At 40.6% G+C, this 13,345-nt stretch overlaps 1 protein-coding gene and 1 long non-coding RNA gene across 5 annotated transcripts in view; both read right to left on the bottom strand.

Annotated features, from left to right (window-relative positions):
* Positions 1 to 13,345, bottom strand: part of sorcs2 (sortilin-related VPS10 domain containing receptor 2) — a 311,820-nt gene that overhangs the window by 190,752 nt on the left and 107,723 nt on the right. The gene's annotated exons all lie outside the window — the stretch shown is intronic.
* Positions 12,098 to 13,017, bottom strand: LOC114157587 (uncharacterized). Its single transcript, XR_003598195.1, has 2 exons — positions 12,801 to 13,017; positions 12,098 to 12,680 (listed from the first exon to the last, which is right to left on the bottom strand). It is a non-coding gene; the product is annotated as an uncharacterized LOC114157587 (long non-coding RNA).

Genomic DNA, 13,345 nt, shown 5'->3' with positions numbered 1-13,345 from the left:
CAGGAGTACAATCAATTCGCCCAAACACACACGGCGAGAAACCCCAGCCTCCATCCTCCTCAGTCAGTCTCCATCCACTTAGAAGTGAACAAGCTGTTCTCTCTCTCTCTCTGAAGCATTAAAAACGACGTGAGGAGCGAGGCATTAACCTTGATGTGTCTGAGTGTCGGCGCTGCGTCTGAGAAGGGCGAAAGGCCACCGGGTGGAGTAAGAGAGCGAAGCACTTCAAATCAAAGTAGAAGAAGATTGGAAGCGCTGAGGAGTTTTTTTAATTATTATCTTATCTGATTCTAATTATCTCTGTAGATAACGTGAAGAATTAAAATGTTTCAAAGCTTCCTTAATTTAATTTAATTTAATTAAAATGACTACGAAACCCACTCAATGCAACTTGAGATAAACTGAGAAAAAAAAATACAAATCAAGCTAGCCAGCTAACACAAATGGTCAGAGGGATCCACTTGGACAAAGGCAGAAAAGTGACTAATGCATTAATCAGGTCCTCCAGGATGTTGCAATGATTGTTTTGTGATGGTTGTGGTTTAAAATGACTGATTTTGTGGCATCTTTTTAAAAAGAATTTGTAGTCAAAATCCCCATTAGTACGAGATTAGCTTTATCTAGGGACCGCATGCTATTTTTAATAATTGGTAAGACTGTATATGTTGTTAATCCTGTGCGAGTCAACCATGTTCGTAATTTGTAAAGTAAAAAATTCCCAAACAAATTACCTGTTATATTTGGGTAAACTCTGCGATCCTGTGATAATCCAATGCAAATAGGAATCGCTGATCTGGACAGAAATGGGCGGGAACCGAAACGTAATCAGGCGGGTTTTTTTTGTTGTGTTTTGTTTTTCCTGGATGCGTTTTACTTTGCTTTCGACTAACAATGAAGGCTATGACAATGTATTAAGTGCCACTGTAAAGAAAAAAAAAGGAAAAAAAAAGATCCTTCAAATTTCTGCCCAAAAAATGTTTGAGTTTAATATCAGGAGTTTAAAAAAAAGAAAACAGGAAATTTAGGAGTTTGAGAAGTCAAAGATTTGCTGTAAAAAAAACTCAAATTTTTACATTCTTACATTACACTAAAGCAGGAAATCCTACAGTATATCTCAAAATAATTTTTGCTTAAAAAAATAAAACCAAATAAAAACGGGCAAATGTTACCATTTAGTCTCATACATCTCACAGGTTCGTCTTTCAAGAGACGTCGTGAAGCAGAAGGTTAAATCAGGAGGGGATTGGTTAGGATTCAGCCCACTTGCCAGTGATTGGCCAGAAAACAAGAACATATAAAAATCAGTAAGGTGATTAGTCAGATTTGGGACGTTAAAGAATGGAAGTTTTTGCATGTGTATGTATTAATAGTTGCAATTGCAACTTCCCAGGGAGACTGCTTAGTTAAGTGTAAAAAAGAAATCAAAAACAGAAGAAATCTGTAAGAGGGCAAGATTTTTTGATTCCACATCTTCATAAACATATGCATTCCGCAAAGTTTTTAAAGTCTCCGTAAACGATGTGCAGCACAGGTTTATTTGGGGAGCGATGAGACTCTCTTCTTAACGGAGCTGGACGGAGTCTGGTCTGTCCGTCAGCCTTCAGCCGCATCGGGCTCCAGACCGGAACAGCGGCTGTACAGAACATGATGTCGAATACTCTCTCCTGCATGTTCAGCACAGTTCTTGCAGCTGATTCACACATTTTTCCCCTTCAGCACTGATGCGACCAAGAGAGAGTGTGAAACCCGTTTCTCAATAAACGAGGGATATCGAGTTCAAGGCCACAGAGTCTTGGAATGCTAACTGCATATCCAGGCCTTAAAGAAAACATCCATGTAACTTGGGGATCTTCCCCTTAGCCATGTATCTATTAAGATTTTAGCCTAAAGTAGCATGTCTCTGTGTCTAACCCGGCTACAGCTTTACAGAATGGATAACAGTGGCTCTCTGATTGTCATATTCGTTCAAAGCATCATCAGTCATGTTCTATGTGTTAAGAATCACTTAGGTTCAGATTTGATCCAACTGAATCTTTCAGTTTTAATTCAAAACATTGGGATGGACTGCATTTAAAGTCTTAAAAACGTAGAACTACAACTGCTTTTAATCATTTTTACCCAACCGAGAAATCAAAAATAAAGTTACAAGAGTGCTTTACGTGACATACAGGAAGGTCTTTAAGGACCTGTAAGACAAATCTTGGACTGTTTTTACAATATTTGAGTTTTTAAATGTGGGAACTATGACTTTGCACTACATTGTGGAGGATGCTGCAATGCAACACTTCAGTTTACTGGCACAGGACGGTTTCCTGTTGGCTCACTAAGGTAACGAATACTGGCGAGGCCAACAACAAAAGCTCTATAAACATTAATAATAATTTACCTGAGACAGTCTTCTCATACTAATTTTACTCAGTTAATAAGTAACAAGTACATATTTTCCTATTTGGCAATAGAGAGTAATGTGTGTGTATGTGTGTGTGTGTACAATAAATATATTGTACATACAAATACCAATAAAGTCATACCAAATGCCTCACACTTTACACCTACACACCCTCCAGCCCCTTACCTCCTAGAAATGTATCTTTACACTTTGACGTTTCGGAAGACGCCGCTGTGTTCCAACACGCCAACACACACAGTTTCAGTGCCATGTATCGGGAGCAGCCCCAAAATGTGCCATCAGCCCACTCACACAGAATGGCGCTTTATGATATCTATATATGATCTCTATATAGACAACATTGTTCTGGAACAATCTAATCGTGTAGGTTGGATCATCCCGTCTGCGGTTTCAAACATACGTTTTTGTTTTGACTCCAGTTCAGCAATTTGGTCAAATTTAGTAAAAAAAAAAAAAAAAAAAAAGAGAGAGAAATGTAGTAAATGTTTGCATCATTTCAAACTTTCGAGCCAATAAAAATGTCGCTCTCCACAGCGAGATAAAAGATTCCTCGCCCGGTTGTAACAGCTCAATGTTGCCCCTAAGGGTGGCGAAGATAAGAGACATGAAAAAACTTTGTACTGTACTTTCAGCAGATATGCATTTGAAACCGGGTAAGGTCTAGTCAGAGGGAAAATATCACTAGTTTCCATCAAACTGGATTCTGCGAGCTCTCTGATGGAAGTCTCTGGTGCCAGGGCTTAAAGTGCTTTACCTCGCAGGCCTTGAGTCACTAAAGATGAGACTGTCCAGGACATTCTCAAGATTGTTTTTCTCCTCTCTCTCTCTGTATATATATATGATACTGTTAGCAAGTCTGCTGACCAGGCATTGACCTGGACCATCGGCGTAATCCAACGCTTCATTTCTCGGGCTGCCCAATGTGCTTGATCTAAAGAGTATTTATTCACTTCTTTGTTGCTTCTTTTTCAGACTCTCTTCTCTAACATTTGAACTCTCGCGGCTGGGAACCAATTCCTCCGCTCTCGTTTTGATTTCTGTTCCTTGCTTCCTCTCTTAACTACATTTGAGAAAAGGAGGCAATAAAACTCTGCCTTTCACTCACACAGAGATCGAGTCTTTTCTGTAAGGCCACATTGTCTAGGTGGATGTGCTATAAATTGAAGATGTTTTCAAGGCAAAGTCCTCCGTAGTGCGGATAAAGAAAGAGGGGAGAGAGAAAAAAAAAGCAAAGAGTGTGTGTTTCCTTGACTTGCGTCAAACACATCTGTGTTAATCGAGGCGTTGCTATTTCTAGAAATGAATCATTGCTCTGAGATATAAACATGTTACAGTCACTGGGTCCTAATCTTTAGAAAAATTATTTTTTATTTAGCTAAATGAAGCGAAAAGACTTTCGTCAGTGTTTTTAACTCAAGGTTCCTTTGCGACTGTGTTTCTACAGCAGAGAGAACGATGAGCACAGCAAAGAGCTAAACCTGCATCACATCTCATCAGAAGGTCGTCATTGTTTTCTTGTGGTAAAGTTAACAACAGAGAAATGCTTTGACACCGACACACCCTCACACCGGTTAAGTGGAGAGGTGGAGGCTCTGGTCATCGTGGCTCAGGAGGAAGGAGTTTGTCCTCTTTGTGTAGGCAACACCAATGTATGCTTTAGTTGAAAGCATACATTGTAGCCACAGCTAGCTAGCAACACACACACCCCAAGGTAACTATGTGGCATCAATTGAAACATGGTCCATAGGAACCAACCGCCTTCTACGTTACACACAGCTCAGTTTTTAAACTTCACGACTATTGCCGTCTCTTTTGACAGCGGTTAGCGTGGACAGTCAGGCTGCTTAATACATCCCAACCACTGAAAGATATGAAGAGATGATCCTTGGGTTAACTTTGACTGCCAGTGGTCATAATGTTATGCCTGTTAGGTGTAGGGTTTTTCTTTTAGGAAAGAAAACTTTTATTTGTCTTCATTGTGTCGTTAGTCTACATCAGAGTCGCTGTTTAGACAACTGTGATGATAAGCGACTGTGACTGCATGAATCTGTCACTCATCTCTGAGGTAGATGCTTCCTCCTGTAAGACTGCTTATAAAACAATCACGACACACTTATTTTGTTGTTTTTGTGCCATACTAAATATCTAAAACTAAAAAAAGTCAGCCTTTCCGTTCCCCACTTTCTGTTTCAGCCACACCGGCCACTTGCCAACAGGTTACTTTGAGACTATTGATTAGCTACAAAGGATGATGCCGGGAGAGACAGCTGCTGAACTGCAGGTGCATCATAGCAAAATAGAATATCTGGAAAATACAGTCAGCATCTCCATAAAGCTCGTCAGCAGAGGGAAGCAATGATGTGTGCCAAAGACTCCACTGTTTTTGGACTTGATAAAACCCAGAGAACCAACACCAGCAGACAACATAACACCCAAAATCATCACTTACTGAAAAGTTCAAGCAAAGTGGATTTTGTGCCTCTCCACTCTTCCTACATAGGTTTTTTGCTACCACACCTTTTCCTCTTAGAAAAAAAAAAAGCAAAGTCTCCCTCTCCCATCACCACACCCCCACCCCGGATTGGTAGTCAGGGTAACAGCCAGAGTCCGGTCCTCCCTCCGCTGTAAAGACGGGGAGAGTGTTTGTCTATAAGCATGTGGCGATCTGGGACAGCTGTGTCAACTGAGCCTCCTGGGAAACGGAGTCTTTGAAGATGATTTTTATCTGAATTAGGTCTTTGGTCTCAGCCAACATGGAAGTGAGTGAGTCTGAATCTGTATGTGTGGAGAGTAGTGGGGGTGCAGCCATCTTGAAAAGATCCCGTCTACCATAGACGTTCATGTTTTATTGAGGTAGCCTGTGGTGTCTGACCCTGGCTTTGCTTATTTGCCCCCCACCACCATCTTGCCTCGGGCAACAGCAAAACCCAACTACATGCTGGTGTTTGTGCGAGTGTGTGGCAGAGTGTGACTGTGTGTCATCAGGAGTGGCAACTGTGTCCAGGAGGAACAGCAGGGAGAGACGGTGAGCTTGTCTGACCAGTCGTCACTTTCCAAACCCTCATCTACCAAACCTGTCCCCCTTCACACTCACGCCTCGCTCACCTCGTTTTTATTCGCTTCAGCGTTCGGTTATTCTTTGCTCTTCTACACCAGGGTTGCAAAATTTCAGCTTCTCCCCCTACTGTCCGATATCCCAGCAATGTTGTGAAACTAAAGTTGTGATACATAAATGTTCAAACATCGAAGTGTTATGAAAATACCCACATCCAGACAAACGAGACGTTTGTATCAGTCGGTATGAGAGGGACGAAACTAAGGGATCTTTAATAGAGATGCACGATATTATTGGCATGGTATCAGTATCAGCTAATATTAGCTATAAAATTTAATATCGGACATTGGCTATTCCGTAAAAATAACTCACCAATATAAGAAGCGTTTTAATATGACAAACCAGTGACGATGAATTCTGCAGCACATCATCCTAAGAAACTGTTAAGTATTAATGACCAACTGATGGGGTTTGTTTCCCCAAATGTAGGGATGCTATTAGCAGCAGGCTGAACAGGAAGTTTAAAAAAAGGCGTTATAGAATATGGTAAAAAAAAAAAATTGCATAAAGTAATTTACTGTTAAATTATACATGAAATATTAGCATTTATATGATTACTTTTCCCCATAGTTCAGTAAAAACACCTAATGATCAAACCGATACACAAGGGTTTCATAAATGGATGCTAAACTGAAGCAGCTGGAAAGCATGGTTATGAAATGGGGCTACAATATTTTTTCGCAGATATGAATTGTTCACTTAGCACGTCACTGAGGATCCTGCTGATTATTTCAGGACCCCCGCCGGCCCCAGCAGATCTGTTCGATGGCAGTAACACCCAACATTTGTTTTCACTGATTGCTCTCTCCTGCTTCTCTCTCTCCCTTCTTGCCAAACGTGTAAAACTGGATCAGCTTTCTCTGCAGGCGGCGCCGGCACACAGACAAGTACCAAAGTGGCCAAGTGTAAAAAAAAAAAAAACCCAAAAAAACTTCAGGCTTTGTCTTTGTGTCCTCCACCATGGGTCCAGAACCGTCCGTCACCGGCTGGCTCTACCTCTGAAGGGAACGTGCTGCACAGTTTCACCAAATTCATTCACTAGCAAATGAATTTGAACCAGTCGCTAATTTCGGTTAAAATTTTACTGGGGGGGGGGGAACTTTCTCCCTAAACACTACACAGCCCTGACACACAGAGAGGTTGGCAAAAAAGCCTTAGAAAGCATTTCCACCAGATATGCTAAATATGATAAAATAAATAAATAAAACAACCAAAAAAACACTTTACTTTGCTTTTTTTTCCCTGAGTCTGTGCTGGGCTCTGGCTCCAAACTCTGCAGGTTGTTTTGTTTCTTCTTTCCATCCAAATCAGGTGGCTTTGATAAAAACCGGCGTCTGTTGTTGCAAGTAAGCGTATGCTAGCAGGACTATCTGTGTGGGCGATTGTAAGAAGTCCAGGAACTGCAAAATAAAAATGTTGTTGTTTTTTGGCTTACAAAAACAGAAAATTGTTTTTACTTTCTATTTTCTGACACAAGCCACAGAGTAACCTCTTGTGAGTATAACCAGAGAAACATCTCTGCAGAAAAAGCAAACGCAGTAAGTCCAGAGATAATAAATTCCCCTGCTTTTATTCAAACTCCAATCAAATATATTTGGGTTTTTTAAAGATGTCATTCAAAGTTTATTTGAATCACTTCCCTCTGCATGATAAGAAGTAATAGTAAACACAATGCTAAAATCCACCGCTACATTTTAATGATTGACCCACCTTTTACCTCGTTTCACCCCATAAATCTAACACCAACTATTGGGGGGAAAAAACATAATAACCCTCCTTTCTTGCACACAACTCCTACAGAATCATAAACCACACCCAACAGAACCCCTGGCCGACTCAATCGGTCCCGAAGCTTCACCTCGGGGGATCGTACGATTTCCTAATGACATCATTAACATGATAATGACCATTGTTTTATGACGAGCCCTGTTACTCAAAGACTCGTTGTTTTAATGGCGGCTGGCTCATAAATAAACTTTATGAAGTGCTTCATGTGACCACTAAACCGTTGCTGATGATGGAGCGGCGAAGATTGCCAAGAGTGCGTTTGTGTATGTTAATGCATTTGTGGCTAATGAAGGCGTCCTGCACCGACCCAGAGGGACCCAGAAGTTGTTAAAGATGTTCTAATCGAGAGTCGATGCAACTTCGGCAACAGAAAAACTCAACTTGCGTTTGTTCCCACACGCTTTTTATGTTGTCTATAAACAGAATAATTCATTGCCATATGCCCTTTCAGTGTGTTTAATGAGAGGAAAAGTATGACATTGGCAGGTCAAGGTTTAGGTTGGACGTCCCCAACATACGACTGGCAAGCAAGATACCACACAATAAAGGGACAGATCCTGAAGGAAACAAGGGGGTTGAAGTCAACCCACCGTTGTCACACTCACGATCCAGGAGATATTTAGGCTACATTAACGAGACCGCTGCCTAGCAACTGCCATTACTTTCGGATGTTGCTTGGGGAAAAGTTCCATGCCTTCTGAAGATGGTGGTGCAACAACGGTTTTTTGCAGTCACAGCACTTGATGCATTTGAGAAACAGACCTCATTAAATAATCATGGTCCTGTGTGAAAAAGTATTTGCAGCCTTTGTTAAAAAATTTGCTGTTAGTTGACCAAAATTCTTTTGAATGACTGAGGTATAAAACCATGTTTAGAGGGTCCTTCAGTTCTAGAAGATATAAAAACACTTTGAATGCAGACACTTAAGATTTTGTTCTATTCCTAGCGTTTCACGGGTCAGGCGCGTCTGGTTTACATTCAAAGTCTATGTCGAGGGTGCTTCAGATGCGTCAAAATTCCTCTAGCCATTGTTTTCCATTGCCGGCCTATTTGTCAGACCTGTTGGACCCTCTTGACAAACTCTCAAGACGATCCAAACGGTTCAAATCGAGCTAGATGTGTGAAACGCACTGCGACGGGGCCTCGACGCGCCTCCACATAGACTTTGAATGTAAACCTGACGCGCCTGGCTCTTGCAACGTGTTTAGTTGTGAACGCACCATAAAACAGCTAAACTTTTGACACCTAGCATAGCGCCGTCTATGTAGAATGCAAGCAGCAACAATTATTGCCATACTTACATTTACTCTTCTTATGATTAAAAGATGAATGCAGAGATCAAAGCTCATACCTCAGTAGAAAACACTTTATCTTGTTATCTTGGTACAAGATATTTCTGTTATATTTGTTTACGTATTCTACAGACTTCCTCTTGTACAGGTTTGACACATACATTTACCTCCAGAGGTAAAGGCAGGAAATAAAGGTGATCTAGTCATGTGACCATTTACACTAGCTACAGTACAGACCAAAAGTTTGGACGCACCTTTTAATTCATTGAGTTTCCTTTATTTTCATGACTATTGACATTGTAGATTCACACTGAAGGCATCAAAACTATGAATAACATGTGGAAATATGCACTGAACAAAAAAATGTAAAACAACAGAAAATACCCCTTATATTCTAGTTTCTTCAAAGTAGCAACCTTTTGCTGTGATTACTGCTTTGCACACACTCTGCATTTTCTTGATGAGCTTCAAGAGGTCGTCACCTGAAATGGTTTTCACTTCATAGGTCAACCTGCCCTGTCAGGTTAATAAATGTGATTTCTTGCCTTATAAATAGTCATGAAAATAAAGAAAACCCATTGAATTAGAAGGTGTGTCCAAACTTTTGGTCTGTACTGTACATGAAATTTATACTGATTAGAGTAGACAACTATAATTTTATTTGAAAACTTCAGTTAGCTGCCCAAAGCCAAATCAACACTTTTAAGGCATTAAGAAATAAAAGAAAAAAAAAAATGTCTGGCAACAATTGTTGCTTGTGAGATTAAACTGGTTGAGTGCAAAGAAATAGGCATCCAACGGAAAGTTGAAACAACCTACTGCGGACATAAACTCAAAGACACGCCTCACGTTTGCCACAAACGTCTTTATGATCCCCAAGACTTTTAGAAAGGTATTTAGTAGACTAAAGAGTCCACTAAAATGTCCTTAATGATCATAAAACCTCCAATTTAGCCAAATACTGCAGAGAGGGGAGGGCAAAAACTACCCAGCGATATATCAAAGACTCCTCGCACATTACGGCAAACACTCAATGGCAGTTCTTGCAACCAAGGGTGTCACGAACAGTTACAAGGTGCAGAGGGCGATTGGTTTTTCACATAGGGTCGGGTTATTTCATAGCTTTCTTTATTTTCTCCTGGAAGTGGGTGGGTGATTCTTCTCTCTTTGAAAACTCTTCCACTGCAGCTTTAATTTGTCCAAGGTTAGCGCGGTTTGGCTAGGAGGGCAAAGAAAACGCATCGGGATTCAATTTGCCCCACCTTTTACCGGCTTCTTTCCACCGTCGCTTGTTTTCAACTCGACTTCCTTCTGCGGTTGGCGTTTCGCTTTCTGGTGAAAGATTAGCACTTGCACCACTAGCTTTCAGTAGTCTAAAACAACATCCTGCTGGAAACCGTTAGCACATATGAATGCATGCTACCTTGTTGATTATACTTTTGATTGAGCTTCTCGCACAGGCAGAACCAACAAGGATAAAGAGAATAACATTTCTTCAGCCCCTGTGACGAGACTTTGGAGTGAATATATTTTACTTCAATAACATAAGTAGAAATAGAGGGAAAAGCCAGAAAACGGACAGACAATAGAAGATGAAACATTTTCCCACCAACATGCTACATAAACATGACGGAGAGGCAATTATCTCCTCTCTTTTTTGTTCAAAAATGACATGTTTTTCTATCAAAGCGCAATTAGCATTTAAAAGGCTTGTCCAAAACACATTTTGTACATTTTAGCTTTGTGTTGCATTTCCATTCTCTCCATTTTCTTTTCTTTTTTCTTACACCTGTGGTTATATAACCAAATAATTTTCACTTTTGAAATGCTCCTATTCTTCTCTTTTTATGACTCGGCTCCAGCTCCTCGCTCGCTTCGTTTATGAACCCGCTTATACAAATGTTGACTCAACCATTGAGTCATTGTTTCATCAAGTATTTTTAACCCCCTTTTTTCTTTGTGGTCGTCAAGTTTTACTTTATGGTCTGAACCACCTCAGTAGAAGCAGCAGTAAGTGTCCGACTACCACAGAGCAGCACAAAGAAATCAGTCATTCTGCATAATTTGTTAAAATGTCTAAATTCAGAGATGGAAATGTAAACAGGATGCCCGGTGGCCCACCCACACAATGGATACTCTGTCCTCAAAATCCAATATGGCCGCCATCTGTTTTAGATAAAGTGATAGGCAGTTTGTATCTCAATACAAACTGCAGTCACTTTTTGCAAACACTTTATTTTACTGCTTACATGCAGAAATTGGTCTAGTGACCGAGCATAATAAGTAGCATATCCAACTGGTTTCTACCAACCATGTCACATTCAATTTCCCTTAAAATCTCTGTCATCTCCATTGATGTTGTTTTGTCTAAACATGTCCTGCTTCCATACTCCAGGCGTATCATATGAATAAACTGTTTGCCTGAATGCAGTTAGCATAATGAACAGTGAACCTGTTTTCTTCTCCATTGTAACGAGGCTTAAATGTGTGAATGCATTTAGGCTAAGCTTGTGCATGTTTGCTTGATTTGCTTTCCATGTTAACAACAAACGGGTGAGTAAAGTGACCAGTAGAATGTGCAATATCAATCCAATACCAACTAGATGAGGTGCCAGTGTTGAAAATACGATACTTTTTGTTATTTTTATTATTTATATTAAACTTCTGATTTTCAATAGCCTGGTAAAAACCAGACTCTTGTCCTACGCTGTGCTTTGTACAATCGCTAACGGTTAGCTGTGACAATCCGTATTGCTCAACTTCGACGCTATGAAGCCAACCGGGAATTTTCTGCACTGTAAACAACCACTGCAAAGAGAGAAGTGCCAAGCCAAACAAGGTGCCTGTTAATGTTATTTCAATATTTGGAAGCGTGACCACAACGGAAAGAAACGGCTTCGTTCCCTTCCTCTGCTGCCACTTTTGTAAAACTGAAGGCAGACCATGATTCTAAAACTGCGCAGAAGATCGTTCGCAACTTCTTCTGTTCGCTGATTGGCTCGTTCGAGTTTCTACAAGGGGAGTCCAAGTGAATGGGAGAAAGCCCAGAAAGTGCTGTGAGGGGAGATGAGAATTGAGCGGAATTGCGTAGGAAGCCAATGGTCAGGCCAGAGTTTTAGGTGATTTTGTAGTTTTTCCTTTGAACTTTTTGTGACAGGCCAGAATTTGGACAGAGTTTATATGCATCTACAAAACACATTAATAAAAAAAATTAATTTCAAGAGGCAATCTGAAATTAAAATATTGATCTTACCACGTGCTAGTATCAATCAGATACCGCCTTGGGATCGATGTTACCAATGTTTTGGATCACTTCTACAATCAGTGACTATAATAAAAGTCACCTGTATAGAAACTAGAGTAATTGTAAAAAATTGGTAGCTTTTGACTTTTTCCAAGCCGGGAAAAGAGACTTTACTGAAAGAAAATGATGCAAACCAAGCATTGAGAGAAAACTCTCCAAAGAGTTCTGCTTCATTTAGACTCAAAACACCATCTTCAGAATTAGCTTCATTTATTTGAACGTACATCGACATTATGTTCAATTTATCTTGTGGTATCTTTATCTTGGGCAACTAATTTCCAAACACGGAGCCTGCTCGCCTTAGATGATGTCTGAAGAGACGAAGCTGCAAACAGAAACATTCATACAACTCCTCCTGCAGCAATGTTGGAGTGCATCCCTTTGTGGTGCGTCATCTAAAAGCCAGAGAGTTCTTTTGTGTGCTCGCCTCTGAAAAAACCCAGTGAAACAAGGCTACAGATAAGAAAAAGAAAAAAAAAAGCTAGCGTGTGGAAGAAACAGGAAGAGGTTGATGGCAGGCCAAGCTCTTAAGGCTAACAACCCTCTGCTAGTTATTGCTTTCCTATGGATATCCTCTCCCAGTTTAGACAGTAGCAGGTCCAGTAGGAGCGCCGCCTCTCCCTCTCGGCGCTGTGGGCAGCGGTTGTGTGCCCGAGACTTGTGTTCCTCTCCGTAGGAAGAATGTTTGCAGAAATGAGAGACCTCTTCCGGATGGCCGGGCTCGCGGCCTCGTTCCGAATCGGTGCGATCATGATCCGACTCCTACGGATTCTGCCGCAGAAACACGTGAAAAAAAAACAAAAAACGATCCAACAAAAAAACATCTAATACCGCACTACACCCTACAGGGAGGCGTTCACGTGGTAACGATAATCAGATTAATCGTTCTACCTTTCTTTTCTTCATCCACGGTTTTGCGTTGGAATCTTTCGTAGCCTTGCTTTTGGTGGAAGCATGAAGACAAATGAATGTGTTCAGATACTTCTGGCCACACACACGCCTGTAGTCATAACATATATTTGGCTCAGCTGAACCTCAGTGTTCTGTCACACAGATGAAGGGGATAATACATTGATTTGTCATCGGCGCACATGGAGGAAAAAGAGGAAAGAACTTTAAAGGAAAAAAGTGATTTCTCAGCTGGATATCAATTTTTGCAGCTTTTCTGGTTCTTGTATAATAAATTATCCACAGAGGAAAAACAGAAGATTTTCCCCTATTTAGGGAGTCTATGTTAAATTAAAGGCTTTATTACTACATTATGTGTGTTTTGGACAACAATTACAAGTCTAGTTTTTTTTAAGCAAAGTTCCTGTAGATATACATTTTCCTCTGTAGAATGTGGTAGTTGTGAATAACATGTTTTAATTTTAATTGCCTGGACATACAGAAACTCAGCAATGGGAGCAGAAAGCTGAAGATCTTCACTGTTTCCC

Source organism: Xiphophorus couchianus, chromosome 14 (assembly GCF_001444195.1).
Source record: "Xiphophorus couchianus chromosome 14, X_couchianus-1.0, whole genome shotgun sequence".
Classification (NCBI taxonomy): Eukaryota; Metazoa; Chordata; class Actinopteri; order Cyprinodontiformes; family Poeciliidae; genus Xiphophorus; species Xiphophorus couchianus.
The sequence above is the reverse complement of the archived record's forward strand: the minus strand, read 5'-3'. Positions and strand labels throughout refer to the sequence as shown.